The sequence below is a fragment of the Syngnathus typhle genome, linkage group LG6 (genome assembly GCF_033458585.1).
Source record: "Syngnathus typhle isolate RoL2023-S1 ecotype Sweden linkage group LG6, RoL_Styp_1.0, whole genome shotgun sequence".
In the NCBI taxonomy this organism is placed as follows: Eukaryota; Metazoa; Chordata; class Actinopteri; order Syngnathiformes; family Syngnathidae; genus Syngnathus; species Syngnathus typhle.
In genome coordinates, this window is record NC_083743.1 from 8,781,736 (window position 1) to 8,798,429 (window position 16,694).

Below are 16,694 nucleotides of genomic sequence, written 5' to 3' on the forward strand. Positions count from 1 at the left end.
AACACCCTGGAGCACATCGCCACTGAGGGATTTAAGGTTATGGTAGTTGTAACAAGTATACTAACACAGTTGTTTACGTGTACAAATTAATTGCGATGCAGCCTTAGTATGTTCTTTCCATTTGTTTATTCTTCCACGTTCATTGCACAATATAATTAAGGCTTGCGTTCTCTAAAATGGCCGGATGGATGGAATCAAACTAATTTACGTATGCCAGATGCTCTCGCTCAAGCACATCCAAGTATGAAAACAACGGTTGGTTATTTGGTAAATAGTAGAAGTTGTGTAGTTTAAGGGAAAACTTTGTGGTAAAACTTAATTATGAATTGTCCTGATCAAAAAGTATGGACTGTTTTAAAATTCTGATGGCTTGCTTGATTTATGCTAAGTCTTTCCTCTGGGCAGATCATTATTTTAAATGCCTTCATTGATTAAATGTTCATGACACTGATTAAACTGCGTTGTGAGTTAGTTGAACAAATGGAGTTTGATTTGCCGACCGATGACATGGATGGTGCCCTTTGTACTTATTGATGATTATCTTGGGATCAATTGTACCGTCACAAGTCGAAAGTTTATCATCTGGAAATGACTAAATACCATTTGTGATGCAATAATGGAATGGAAGATGTAGAATACCGTAGTCCTAAACTGATTGATTAGCTAAATCTTGGCTTCAATCTGTCATGAACTGATGTGGACATTTTGGCAGGCTTTCAAAACCATGGCTCGATTAATGTCACATACGTAAAACAACACGAAGCCATCAGTCAAACTCGATGCTTTTGCAGCCCAGAGAAACCATATTTAGTAACTTGAGTGGTCGTTCAAAGTGATTCCTCCCTGACAATTAATGATGACAGAATTATTGTTTATCATTATTACTTAATAGGGATGAGCAACAGATCTTGAGAATCTACTACCATTCAAATCCTTATGGAATCACTCACGGTTCTTTGCATTGAATGCCTGCCTGGAGCTTTCAGCAGTAATACATTTTTGGACATATTTTTTACATCATGCTGGATGAGTGAAACAAAAAAAACATTTAATTCTGAAAATGCGCTGTATCTAGAGTGAGCTGATTGTTGTGACTCAGAGGTCAGCGTAGTTCTCCCCCACTCACAGCAGAGCTGGTACTAATCTTTCACACCCACGGAACCTGCACTCACTATTAGATCTTTGCGCGAAGCAGGCAGCAATGCGGAAGGCAGAATTAGGCTCGGCAAAACAAATGCAGGAACAATCATTTGCATAATGATGTAAATGTCCCCACACATGACAAAGGGCATACACTTGACCTTGTCATCTCCTCATCGGCAATAAGCAACTTGCAAGTTCTCGAGGTCGGTGTGTCTGACCACAAACTTATTCAAATGGAACTTCCTTTCCCACGCCCCCACTCCAAACCCAAGCGGCAAATCTCATTCAGAAATTTCAAAAACATCAATCAAGACACTATAGCACAGGACCTCCAGTTTCTCTCCTCCTCCTCTGCAACCTTTACATCAGTCAGCAAGGCAGTGGACTATTACAATAACTCTTTGGCCAAACTTCTAAGTATCCATGCCCCCCAAAAAACCAAAACAGTCACTTTTTCACACTCAGCCCCCTGGTACACCAGTGAGCTGCGTCTGTTGAAGTCAACTGGGCGCATCCTGGAGCGTCGTCTTAAAGCCTCAGGACTGACCGTGCACAAACAGGCCTACAAAGAACATCAGAAGGCCTACTCAAAAGCCCTTGGGACTGCACGTGCTCAGTTCTATTCCAATATCATAAACAATACCCCTGGAAACTCAAAACAACTCTTTTCAACCATCAACCACTTTCTCAAACCACCTCACACCACTCCAACAGAATCCTCAGAGGTAGTGTCCAATAACTTTATGACCTTTTTTACCGCTAAGGTTAACAACATCCGCACCCAGCTCCTCTCCTCTTCTGGCCCCACCACTTCACCTCCTCCCCCCCTCCTTCCACCCGGGACAGTCCAGCCTCTCCGCTGCTTCTCTCCTATCTTGCAGTCGGAGGTAGAGGACATCATCAAAAAGATGAAACCCTCCACATGTGCCCTGGACCCTTTCCCCACAGCCCTCATTAAACAACAAACCTCAGCCATTAGTCCCCTAATAACCAATGTCATCAACCTCTCACTCCAGTCTGGCTCTGTACCCCCTGCACTGAAGACTGCCATTATTAACCCTCTGCTCAAAAAACCCTCACTTGACCCGGACAACCTTGCCAACTACAGACCAATATCTAAACTCCCGTTCCTCTCCAAGGTTCTGGAAAAAGTGGTAGCTGCCCAACTTCACACTCATCTTACCCGCAATAACATCGCTGAGAAATTTCAATCCGGGTTCCGCTCTGGCCACAGCACTGAAACAGCACTTGTTAGGGTCACCAACGACCTTCTCATGGCTGCCGATGCAGGCTCCCCGTCACTTCTCATCCTGCTGGATCTGTCCGCTGCATTTGACACTGTCCACCACAATATCCTCCTTAACCAGCTTCACTCCACTGGATTCTCTGGCACTGCTCTAACCTGGCTTCAGTCCTACCTCTCAAACCGGACCGAGTACGTTTCCCTGGGGGGGAAAAAATCCGACACTCACACTGTCACCTCCGGTGTCCCCCAGGGATCTGTACTCGGTCCTACCCTCTTCACTCTCTACATACTACCCCTCGGCAATATAATCAGGAAGTTCGGCATCTCATTTCATTGTTATGCGGACGACACCCAGCTATACCTCAAACTTGACCCCCCGCCCTCCATAACTCAGCCTTCTCCATCTCCCTCATCCATCCTCTCCCTGTGTCTGGAGGAGATAAAGGCGTGGATGAATCTCAGCTTCCTGCAAGTTAACAGTGACAAAACCCAAGCCATGTTAATTGGCACTCCCCATCAGATCCACACCTGCCCAATAACAAGCATCTTATTCGCCGGTCTCACTATTCCCCTCTCAGCCACTGTCACCAACCTGGGTGTGAAACTGGACCCTCAACTCAACCTTGAGTCACACATAAAACACATCTGCAAAACCTCCTTCTTCCACCTCAGAAATATCTCCAAACTCCGCCCCACACTTACCCTGACGGATGCTGAGAAACTTGTCCACGCCTTTGTCTCCTCAAGGATAGACTATTGTAACGCACTCCTCATCGGGATCCCTAGCAAGAGCCTCCAGAGGCTTCAGTACATTCAAAACAGCGCTGCTAGGATCCTGATGGGGGTGCGGAAAAGCAATCACATCACACCCATCCTCCGTTCTCTGCACTGGCTCCCCATCAAATTCCGAATTGATTATAAGATCGCCCTCCTCACTCACCATTGTATCCTTGGACATGCTCCCCCATACCTCAAAGAACTCCTTGCCCCAAAACCTGCCACCCGAAGCCTCCGCTCATCCAATTCTCACCTTCTCCACGTTCCTAAAACCAAGCTGCGCACCATGGGCGACCGAGCCTTCTGCTATACAGCCCCTACACTGTGGAACTCCCTCCCCGACCACCTAAGAGCACCCCAATCCACTGACACTTTCAAAACTGGACTTAAAACTCACCTCTTTACCTTAGCATTTCCGTAATTTTCTTTCTCATATCTTGGTTGTCGTCCAGTTGTTCTAAACTTGTCCTTGTTTTGTTTTCTTGTTTTTTATCTGCCATGTAGCACTTTGAGATTTCCCCAAATGTAAAGTGCGTTATAAATATAATTTATTATTATTATTATTATTATTATCCATCAAGCTGTTCCACTGCAAGGAGGAGCGCACAGATTAATTCCTCCATATGCTTTCATTTTCCTTTGTTTGACAGAGACGTGGGTAAGTGGCGACCTGTGGACTGCATGTGGCACACAACCTCGCTCAGTACCGCCTGGAGGTGGACACCATAAATCAGGCGTCTTGGTGACCCGTAATGATTTAAATCACTTATAACGGCAGCTTGGCACACCCAGGGGTTGTTCTCTCCCAAGATATGGAGCCTACCCGATTCGGCTGAAAGGGACTAATTGCCGGGGTCGGGGGACCCCATATTGTGCAACTTTGGATTGTTGCCAATAAAGTTTGGCAAGATTTGACAAAATGTTTGTGTTTTGTTGTTTATAGTGCAATTGACAATGATGTGCGTACACTGGTGGAGCGAGAGGTGGGGCCGGGCGGGCACTGCCCCCCTCCCAATGAAATATGCTGAAATAAGGCTCCCTGCTTTTGTTCTGATTTGTAAAGGAATTTTTATATTTATCAGTGAATTCTGAAGAATTATAGGAAGGTGTATTTTTTTTGCTTTGTCAGAGTCCCTGAGATATAATTTCCATTGCCATGGTCCCCACATGGAAATATAAAAATCCTAGCTCTGTTATTGAAGTAATTACCTATAGAGAAGCATTATGTACTTGTAAAAGAAAGGGTTATGCACACATACACCATCACAAACACACATGCATACACACATTACACAACCACACCACACACACAGAAATATTACCATGATAATAAGGCTTTCTATCATTCCAGCACCAATTGTATGAATCTCCAATCATGTCACTCCTGATTCTGTTCCCAAGGTGACGGCCGGCAATATTACAGCCCTCGTGGCCGTTTCTACGGTTACAGGGAGATGACTAACAGCGAACAACAGGTGTCCTTTCTCTAGACGCCCTGCTTCCTCTCCTATCTATCCACTCACTCACTCACTCACTCACTCACTCACTCACTCACTCACTCACTCACTCACTCACTCACTCACTCACTCACTCACTCACTCACTCACTCACTCACTCACTCACTCACTCACTCACTCACTCACTCACTCACTCACTCACTCACTCACTCACTCACTCACTCACTCACTCACTCACTCACTCACTGCATTTTTTTTGGCAGGGAGCAAATAATCACATTTGATATTTTGGTTTGAACTGCTGAGCTCTTCTCGTAAGAGCTTACAGCACTTGAGCCTTAGCAGCGGGACTGTGCGAAGCAAAGTGGGGTAGTGTGGCAGATGGGAGACAATTGTAATCCACAACAGCAGGTTGTGTAGAGATGCTTCTTGCATGGCAAACAGACAAATACAAAATGTAACAGTTTCTGTAATTTTACTAACGATTCCGTTCAGCGATCATTTATATTGATCCACAGAGAAACAAAATGGACCAAAAGGTAATGAGTGACTGATGAGCAGTAACTGTTTTTGACAGCGTGTTCAATTTCTTTCCTAACTTGTATGACCAAAAAAAAGATGAATTGATAAATAAATAGTGATCATTATGATGATTTAACATTGTTTTGACAGTTTTAAAGCACCGGTAATGAAAACTAAAGTCACTAGAGTGTACTTCCACATTTTATTAACAGGAAGCAAGATCAGCACAACGACGTGAAACAAGAAAAACTCTGAAGCAGCATTGCGCAAAAACCACCCACAACATGCTGCAGCACTTTGCAAAGCTTCAGGAGAGATGAGCTCCATATGCTTTGGACTGCAGACACTGAATGGAGAGACGGAAAGGTCACATGACTGTAGCGTGTGGAGGTGAGGTCACAAAGGTCAGGCGCACTGATGGCGATTTGATCAGAGAGGGTCGAGGACACTGGAAGTGTGACGCATGCCTCAACATGAAAACAAAGTCTGAACGCAGAGTTCACAGAGCGCACGCGCATATACAAGTTTTTAGACTTGCCATTTCACCTCTTTTGATTTTATTTCATCGATTTACAACTCTGCCTGGGGAAGCTGTGCTTAGAATACGTATTATGGAATGAATATAACATCTCAGGTTCCACAAAAAGCTCAGCTGTAGTAAGTTAAAGTTAAAAAAAAAAAAAATTAAAGTCCCAATGATCGTCACACACACATCTGGGTGTGGTGAAATTTGTCCTCTGCATTTAACCCATCCCCATGTGATTTTGATCCATCCCCTGGGGGAGAGGGTAGGCAGTGAGCAGCAGCGGTGCCGCGCTCGGGAATCATTTGGTGATCTAACCCCCCAATTCTAACCCTTAATGCTGAGTGCCAAGCAGGGAGGCAATGGGTCCCATTTTTATAGTCGTTGGTATGACCCGGCCGGGGTTTGAACCCACAACCTTCCAGTCTCAGGGCGGACACTCTACCACTAGGACACTGAGCTAGTAGTCCTCCATTCCTCTCTTATACTGGCATGTGCGCTCTTATCCCGGTCCAGGTCACAGTGAGGCTGGCTGATTTAGACAAAATGCTGACTACACCCTGGATTTGTCGCCAGGCAGTCGCAGCGTGATTATGAATGGGACATTAGCTGGAAATTGTGTCACAGCAGCTACAGCAAAGGCAAGTTTCCTTTGGCTCATACAGTATTTTTACGAGTGCATGCACTACAGGCCCGAGTGTTAATCAAAACCAAGGTAGATAATTTATTACCAGAAAGTAATATTATATTACGTATCTCCATATATATATATTTTATTTTATGTACACCTTGAAGATTTCGTTTTGTGATTTCTTCCACATTGTCTGCCATTTGAGTGGAAAACAAATAAATTAATTAATGAATAAATAAATAAATTATAATAATAAACAGACAAATAATAAATAAATAAACAAACAAGTAAATAAATAAATAGATAAATAAAACTAACCGCCGATTTTTTTGCGATAAATATTATAGGTGTCTTGATAACCTCTAGTTGAAAGTCTTAAAGTTGTGTACACCACAGTCAAAAGAATAATCACACCTTTATGCCGTATTACTTGTTAAGAGTCCACTTAGGTGCTCTTTAGAAGAATCACTTTCATTCAGACAGACGAACAGATGTTACAAAGTGTTCGTGAAACAGCAACTTGATATATTTAGCATTTACGCTTCATTTATTTCCTCCAAGCAATTAAGCAGTGAAATGAACCTCATCATATGTCATTTGCCTCCCACCAAAACAGCTGCATCTCGCCATGATCCCCCAGCAAGGGGACGACAGAGACGCTCAAAGGCAGAGGGAGACGGCAAAATAACAGAGGGAAAGGAAGAAAAATGAGCCGCTATGAAGGTGGACAAAGACGCAGGTAGAATCAACCTAGCAAGAAGTCGCATAAAACTGCTGTGATAATGGTCGAAATATTTCATTTCCTATGGAGAGCTTAGAGGCTGAGGTTGCAGTAGCACCCTATTATGTTTTATCAGCCTCAATAACAAAGACAAACACGCCATTCAGTTCGCCATCTCACGCCAAAATTAAGCAATAAACACTATACACATGCATGCACGCACGCACGCAAGCACACACACAAGGCCCTCCATCACTTAGCCTTCTCTTCTGGTTGAACCTGACAATTGGGCTCTGTTATTTCCATGGAAACACAGAGGAGGGCTGCTTGTGGAGGCATGTGTCTAAATATACTAAACCCAACACACGCACAAGCACTGAGGAAAGGGCTTATCGCCGAATGAATTTAATTCAAGCAGAATAATTCCGAAGATTGCGTTTCATCCAGTACGTCGAGCCATGCAAATTCTTGATGATCAAAATAATAATAAAAAAAAGTCATACTGTTTTCAGACACAATTTTCATCATCGGAGTCACAATCAATCGTGATGCCTGCCTTCCTCTCCTTACGTCTGCAAATCACTAGATCAGGCAGACAGCGTACGAGACCGAGCGAGTGACTGACTCAATTGTACAAATCAAATCAGAAGAGACAGCCACAGAGTCAATTGGATGTCACAACAAAGTCACATTCAAAAAACAAAGAATAAACCAAAACATCTCCAGTCTTTGTCTGCCTTTCATGCATGGTTATACCTCTATTTTGTCTCCATGTGACAGTGACCTTCCTACTCCCCCCTAAGCCCAATGACTTGAATTAAAAAGTCAATATTATTCCAGAGGGGATGACAAAGCCCACCCACCCCCCGTCGTTCACCCCTCTGGACACTTTCAGAATACCAAGTCAAAAGCATTAGAAGTCGATAAAAACCTTTTCACTGTCTTTATTGTAAAATCCTTAAAGTTTGGAATAAAGTCCATGACAATAAGCTTCAGACTTGAACGTGAAGCCAGTAGAGAAGAGTTCTACATTTATGTGTGATATCTCCAGAGGATAAGTGTTTGGCCTCTGCTCAAATAGCTTTTTTTAAAGTTTCCCCACCTTATGTTTAAGATAATGAATAAAATATATCAATCAGTAAATAAAGTTTTTAAATGGTCATTTTATTTATTAAGGAAAACTTACTTAAGTTTTCAAAGCTCGCTGGTTCTGTGTGGATAAAAAAAATGATTGCCTTCTAAACCTAATAACTGGTTCGGCCACCCCCAGCAGCAGTAACTGAAATTAAATGTTTTCTATAACTGGAAATGAGCCTTTCTTAATGTTGTGGAGATTTTTTAGCCTTCTGGCCCTTGCAGAATTGCTTTAATTCCGCAACACTGGAGGCTTTTCGAGCATGAATGGTCACAGCATTTCAATTGGATTCAAGTCTGGATTTTGCTAGTCATTCCAAAACATAGAATTTATTTGTTTTCACCATTGGTCATTCAGAAATTAACTTACTGGTTAGTTTTAGATCATTATTATGTTGCAAAACTCAAATATGCTTCAACTTGAAGTCACAAATCGATAGCTGAACTTTTTAGGGCAGATTCTCTGGTAAAACACAAAAATCTATCACAGAGAGACATCCTGGCCTGAAATAATTCAACTTCTGTCTCGCCATAGAATATTCTCCCTAAAGGCTTGGGAATTATAATAATCATTATATCTACTTTATTATATATACTTTATGATCTTTTCGGTCAGGAGTGTTTTTCACTTTGGAAAAATGCAGTTTATTTTCCTTATTAACCATCGTTTAAAACTGCACTTTATGCTTGAGTTATTTTTGTCTGATATTGACATTTGTTCTATGTATGATCTCCAGACAGGAGGATTAAATTTCATACTTTTTATACATTAAATTGTGGCTCAACAACTCTATTTCGTTTGAGACAGCTACAAACCTCAATACAGATAGCTAGAAATTCATGAGGTTGGATTTGGGACATTTTTTAGTCCCTTTAGCAATAATTGTCTGGGCGCTGAGCGTAAAGTTTAATTTCCATTGGAAAGGGATTTAATGTCGTGCGCTAAAAATCCATGGAGGTGGTCTAAAAAAAGATTGATATCGGATAAATTGGATTGAGCAAAAGTTAAATGACATACACACATCAAAATGTTTGCGACGCTTTGCGCCCGTCCATTTGTTTAGAGTTCATATTATGAAGGCATTGCCAATTGAAAAGAGGTCCAATTTACCCGCGCGTATGTGTGTATCTGTGTGTGTGAGGCGGCAGCTGCTGTGTCTGTTAGCGCTCCCTGTGATTAAATCATGCATAATTAAAGGTCTGAAAGAGACAGGGCAAGCTGGAGGAAAAGTCGAGGAGGGAAGACAGGAGTGAGAGTAATTGTGTTCTCTGGGGGTGTTCGTATGATTGCTGAAACAAGCCCTAAGCTAATGCCTTCATGACTTCAGTTGCTTTGCAGAGAACATTCCATGTCTCCCCATTATTCTTTGATTTTTTTTTTTTTATACTTAATGTCTTCCTCGTTCCTCTTTATCTATTTTTTGGGGGGGGTCGACTATTGTACTTGAGGCTGTGAGTGCAGCACAAAAAAAGACTTTTGGACTTATTCAGAAAACTTAAATGCCTGTGTTTTGTTTTTCTTCCCTTGAAGTATCTTTACCTACTGCTGTTTCTGGCCCAATTCTCCGTTTCCAGATGTGAGCCCACTATTGAAAACAGCATTAATAATATGCCAGTTGAGCCAGCCTAGCGTAAAATCAGAACACAGTGGTGAATTTAAAGCTTCTTTGTCAGTCATTCCCTTCACATCCCACGTCAGCAGCCCACCTTAGTAACATGCGTCACAGTGGCGCATGCCGCCGTGTAATGTTCAACATTTCATCCACAGGCGTCGGCGGAGTCTCTTGTCCTCGCATTTCCTCTCTTTGAACGACTTCCTAATGTGCGCATTTGCCATTCGCTTATCCCTATGTCTTTGTTACACAACACACAAGACGAGCTCTTGTTGTGTCTTTTTCCGCTGCTGACTACACAAAAAGACACACTTTAGTCACAGTTAAGTTTTATACAGCAACTGCTATTACCAGTGTGGTATAAAAATATCTATTTGAGTGATTTTACATTTCTGCCTCTGCCAAGAAAGTTGCTTTCCCTTATAGATAGATATATTTATAATTAATAAACAATCACTTTCAAACTAATCAATTGAATATTTGCCACAGAACCCCTAATAACGTCTTGGCACACTAGTGTCAACATTGTATTTATATTTATAAAGTCCAGTTTTACTGTGGCTGACAATCGATTGTTTAAAAAAAAAAAAGAAAAGTCAATTCCAAAGAAACCAAATGAGGAAAAAAAAAAAGCTGAAATGGAAGAAACGAAGGAATTAAAATTGCTGTTCGTCATGGTGGAATAAAGTGCATTGAAAAGGGTTATCATGATCAGACCCAGAGACACTGAACTATTATCTCCTCGTGCTTCATCTCCCTCGTGCAGATAACTGGAGATGTCGGAAAAAGTCATTGAGCCTCACTAGCTCAGATATGAGCAGTCCCCGAAGACCTGAACCGGGGGTGAAACTGTGCCTGTTTCAATCGACCAGGCAGACATTTGAAGAAGTTCCCTAAGGGTGACCATTTGATGGTTACCTTGGTTGATACAAGGTGGGAAAAGGGGGAGAGCGACATGGATGGAAGCCAACATTTCAGTCCTGGAAATAACCGGAGGGTTTGCTTAGTTCAGCCCATTAGTCACAAATCACCAATACTTTACAGTCGTGCCAAGACCACTTAAGATTGATTTCCTCCACTTTGCTCTACTCCAAGCTGTCTTTGGTTCTAATACATTCCTGTTCTCCAAAGACCCAAAAGGCCTTGGAATGAGCTATCGTGGGCAATGTTTGACTTGGCAAAATATAACTTCTTCTTTGAGTGCAAAATTATTCCTTCTGGAAGCTTTAAGCATTTCTGTTTATATGAGAGCGTTTTCACAGAAAGCTTCAACTGCAGCATCTATCCCAAATATCAAAAGCCCATTTAAAAAAAGAAAAAAAAAGACACGGTGCGCTAGCTGGAGAGCGTTTCCAGGGTGTGCATTATGCGGCGGCTTGCTGTTATTTTGTCTCTGAGACTTTTGAAGTCATAGTGACACCTGTGCTTTCACTACCTCAACAGGTTGTCTGCAGAATGAATGGAATGAGGATGAGAACGGTCCAGCCCAACAGGTAAACAGATAAAATAAAATAAAATAAAATAAAATAAAATAAAATAAAATAAAATAAAATAAAATAAAATAAAATAAAATAAAATAAAATAAAATAAGATAAAATAAAATAAAATAAAATAAAATAAAATAAAATAAAATAAAATAAAATAAAATAAAATAAAATAATCACTGGGCTTTTAAGCAAGCAACAATGCTCGTCAGCTATCCAACAAGGCCAAAGTGTTTTGCTGCCATATCACAGAGGGACAAAAAACGTTTGAAAGTCCAACATTTGACAACCTTTAGCTGCTTGTCTAACACATCCAACACTGATATATGTATTGGCTTACACAAGCAACTCCAAGACTTCAAAATCAGTACGACCTGTAACATAACAAATTGATCATCTTTAACAGGTTATTGCCAAACACCAACAACTAAATGACATGAAATGTGCCACTGATATTTTGCAACTTCCAAGTCAATAAATAATGCAACCCACCAAAGTATAGTTCTCAAATATCATTCAACTCTGACAATATCTAGTAATTAGAGGATTTTTTTTATTTCCAGCCTTTGCGTCAAAGCAACAGATAATAACATTTTAATACCTTCCATTCTCTTCATAATCCCACACAATTTGTCAGACATAACAAAAAGATATCATCAGTAAAGAATGAAAGCTTTTTTTCATAGTTCCTCAAGTCATTTGGAGAAAAAATGGTGCATCCAAGTATTTGCATTTTGCTACAGCTCATTACCTGATGTTATTATCTGTACTATGCCAGCGTGTAAAACCTCTTCCATGTTGAAGTTGGTTGAAAAGATAGTTTGTGTTTATAATTCCCTCTCATGCTCTCTACTCTTTCCTTCTTGGAGGCTAACTAGCCACCTGTGGCTAGACATGCACAAAATATATATACATAAATACATATACACACTCAAATATGCCTGAGATGTTTTCTTCAGCAGAACGCACAACATTTGCATTGGAAGATGGTATGCATTTGTGTTTTCTGTCCGCATGTGTGCAGTTGCCTCTGTCTATTTTGGTCCTGGATGTAAAATATTTGTGTGTATGGCAAGAGACTTTTGCAGTCTTGGCTTGGCAGATGCTGTGGCGGCAATTGTTGCAGTGCACCTTGCCTTCGCTCCTGGCCCGATGCCATCTATTAGACAAACACAATCACAATGCATACACAAACACACAGTTCTCATTTATGCCTCATAATTCATAAAGGAGGGATAGAGGGGGGATTGAAAAAGAAGCTTATTAAAAGTAAATGTGTGTATTGACGGCTGCGTTTCCACCTGAGCTTTCAACTCATTGATCCTTGCGTCTCTTCATTCTATTCGCTCTAATTCCTTTTTTCATTTGTCTCGTCCATGTGGTTTGTTTGAGTTGTGGTGTCAGATTCCTCATCCATATTCAGGGCTGAGACCATCTGTGTGCCTCAAATACACATGGACTGGCATGTCGGCCGAGCTTACAGCCAGCCAGACAGTGTTTAAGGACAATGCTGGTGTGGCTTTGAGTTGGAGAACATCACGTTTTCTTCTGTCTATGCAACTTGCCGTGTAAGTCACATTTAATTAAGCGATTGTCTTGCTGAACATGTTCAGATGAGAGCGACTGTGGCTGTTGTCCCAGTTGGCGAAGAGGTGTAAAATGGAAGCAAGCGCTGAGTGATTTCTTAGAGGATGTTTGAGTCCGGTGGTTGGGAATATTGTGTCAACAGCTGACAGAATCATTCATGGAGTCAAAGGACTTGCAGAATGTTTGCACAGATTAGAATGCAAACACGGACAAATAAATGACGCGGCAGAGAAATAACAAAAGGCTTTTTGTGAGCACGAACAACACAGCTTACATGAAAGCTCTTTGTGTTTCTGAAGGAAGAAAAACAATCTGCGTGGAGTCACACGGATGGCGAACAAACTACATCACATTCAACGAGAGATCTTATGGATGTGACTTTTACGCTGGCCCATTTAGACTGAAAAGAGTGAAGTTGGTGATAAATGTCATATAAATTACATTGCGTAAACTCTGAACTGGTCGCCAGCCAAATCACATATCGAGAAACAAACATTCAGGCCGAAGAACAATCTAAGCAAACCAACGTGTTTTGGTGTGGTCTCTAATGACCTCTAACAATCTCTGTCCACTCATCGCTGTGTATTTCCACTTTGACTTTCACTCTCCTCTCGTCTTTCTCTCCGACTTTCTCTGCAAGTTCAACATGTACCGACTCTTCTTGTTATGAAACCAATTAGTGTATGGGAAATAGTTACCATGACGACAGGTTCTAATAATAACAGACACCCCCATACCGGAGGCTCTAAATCTGCACACATACATGCATGTGCATGTACATACAAGACAACAGCTGTTTCGAGGAGTTGAAGGATTGACGGCGAGGCAATATACTGTGCTACTTAAGTGACATTTATTAAATGATTTTTTTATTACTCATTACTCAAGTGCTTTAAGCAGTGGCTATATGAACAAAAAGGGTGCTGCAACACCTGTAGAACAACAATATACTAATACCTAAAGGAATATATTCTTTATCTGTGGAAAAACGACTCTTACTCTCGACAAGGAAAACAGCAAAACAGCAATTAATTAATAATGATTTATTTTATATTTTTAATTATTGTATGAAGTAAATCTGGTTCCCCACATTAAAAAATGTTTTGTTACTTAATGGCATTTCCATTTGCTTCATATGTGAGCAATGCTTAGGTGCAAGGGTTTTAAGTTACAAGCGAGGTCGCGGAATGAATAAGACCTGTATCTCAGAACACCAATGTGGATGCCTGAAAGCCGTTTAGTTGGCATTGTTGTTTTTTTCCCCTAAAACCCATAAATTCTGTAGTCACCTTGGCCTGAAATCTTTCAGCGGTTGCTGATAACTACATGGCGTAACAAAATGCTCACAATATCGAGAGAGCCCTTGGAGCAATTTCCTTTACAAACGCAGCAAAGCTGCCTATGTGCTCTCGAAGAAGGATTTCCAGCTGAGATATACACTTAAACTTTTCCACAAAACCACAAGGATAGCTTCACACTTAAATAGAACAGAAAATATAAAAGGAAATTAAAATTTTGCAAAAGCATTTTATTCAACATCAGCGCTGGTCTGTAGAAAAATATTTTCTTGAGCAGGCTGGCGCTACCATAAAAAAGTTGAACTATTTACGATTTCAACTTGGACAATCATTCTTGAGCATGGTCCCCTCACAAACAATGCTTGGCAATATTATTAATGACAGTAATAATACGACTTTAAGAGACAATTCCAACAGTCTAAAGGTTCAGGTTGATTTAATGAGAAATCCGAATGAACCAAATTGATTAGAAAATGTACAACAATCATTCATGTACATTTTCTGTTAAACATCCGCTGAGGAAACTTATTTATAAACATTTCAAAATTCTCTTTTAGACCAAGAAATATCAATGAAATTCAAATCACAATAGTAAAGCTAATTGAAAAAAATGCCCACAATTTCCAACCTTAAATATTAGCATATTAATATTTACACCAAGGGAAGGTCAGTGAGGTTTGTGGGTATGTTGAATGAGCAAATATAGAGCAATTCTTTTTTTACTATGACATTTGTACAGATACTTTTTCCTGCCCCCAGGGATTAATTAAACAGACTATGTTATTTCTACATAACCTCCACAGCAAAAAGGTGCTTGTGGTGCTGGGATCAATGCTGCTGGCTTGAAAAGGAAACAAGCAGCTTGAGCTTGAGCTGACGCCCGTGACGCTATTATGACTGATGGCGCGGTACCGCTTTGCCAATTAAATGGAGGGGGTTAGTATTGCAAGGTAATGGAGATGTATACTGCATAGGAAAACATAAATAACATGAATAATCTAGACAAATTTAGACCTTCCTTTCAGTCCAACACTTTTAGAAATGCGCCATACGCGACAAAAAAAAAAAAAAAACTAGGCACCTTATTTCTCGATGAAACTTGCTTGTTCTTTTTTGACATAGTGACGACTTGTCTGCTGATATGATTGTGTTGGAGTGACTTTTCAAAGATATCTGGACTTTAGGAAGAAAACCTTTGGTTTGTTCAGACCAAATGTCAAGCAGCTGCTAGATGTGGCAACCCTTTACAAATTTGCTCAAGGCAGCACGAGCCGAGGCTGTCTAGACTTGTCACACGAGTAGCAAAAGTTTTCAATTGACGAAAGCATTTTGAGCCACCTCAGGGCTTTACGATTTAATATAGGGGCAAGACGGAAAAAGCCATTAACTCAAGTTTGCGCTTCATCCATTGATTGATTGTCATAGTAACCACAAGTTGCCCACTTTAGTCATTTATGATACCGATGGACAAGGCGGGTCACTTCTCATTCCAGCATGAGAAAAAAACAGATCCATCCATCCATCCATCCATCCATCCATCCATCCATCCATCCATCCATCCATCCATCCATCCATCCATCCATCCATCCATCATGACTTTGGGGAACCAAGTCAATGACAGGAAACTAATGGAGCCAGACAAACCATTCACACTGCCACAGGCAATCATCCACACTGTCTGCATGGAAACCAGCTCAGTCAACCAATACAACACCAGTGACATTAATATTTTAAAACAATACAATAACCTAAAACATCAAAGAAACTACACAAGACCAAAACATTGCTGCATTCTTTTGTAGGTGATATTGATCCAGTGTGCCTTTGTTTGAAAGCCCTGAAATAGCATTAAAAAGTAACAAGGGAAACGCATTTTGCCCACGGGCATGACATCGTCGTTCTGCACTTGCACTGAAATAAACCGTACAATGGCGGTAACTGACGGAGCCTTACAATGCTAAAATAACACAAGAAGAAACTTGTGGTGGTTCTTAGACACTATAGCAAAAGCAACTTAACATAATACACAATTGAAGGAAACTCTTCAGTTTAAAGTCCCGAGCAGCTGTTCTAGCCTACGAGATGTGAACTCTGTTGAGCTAATCTGAGGAGCAGCTGCGACTGTTGCACTTGTGATTCTTGTGCCACCATATGGGCCTAAAAAAGGAGATAAACAATCAGAACAAAGTGGGTGGGGGTCGAGGGTACGAGGCTGGCTCCAACTGCCCACGTCACATGCGCGGGCGAAGATATTGTGCGCAAGGGGAGTTCTCGCAGTTTACCTGCCACGGTCACTGCGTATCTAATTCTGTTTTCTCAATGTCAAACTGCTCCGACCGCCCTGATTTAAATGCAAAGGAGGGATACTGCAACTGTTTGAAAATAAAATAGATTGCATGGAACAGACTGCGTTTTAAAAAAAAAAAAAAATCAGGGCAATACAGTTCACCAGATCTAAGCTAAGTCACCTCAATTTTTGACAGTGCTGTAAGCAGTGGCGCCAACAAAAAGCATTTTGATAAACACTTTTGAAATGTTTCAGAACAACAAAGAGCATT

General features: G+C 41.0%; 1 protein-coding gene across 4 annotated transcripts in view; it reads right to left on the reverse strand.

The window, feature by feature from the left end:
- Positions 1–16,694, reverse strand: part of LOC133155336 (cGMP-dependent 3',5'-cyclic phosphodiesterase) — a 96,837-nt gene that overhangs the window by 38,465 nt on the left and 41,678 nt on the right. The gene's annotated exons all lie outside the window — the stretch shown is intronic.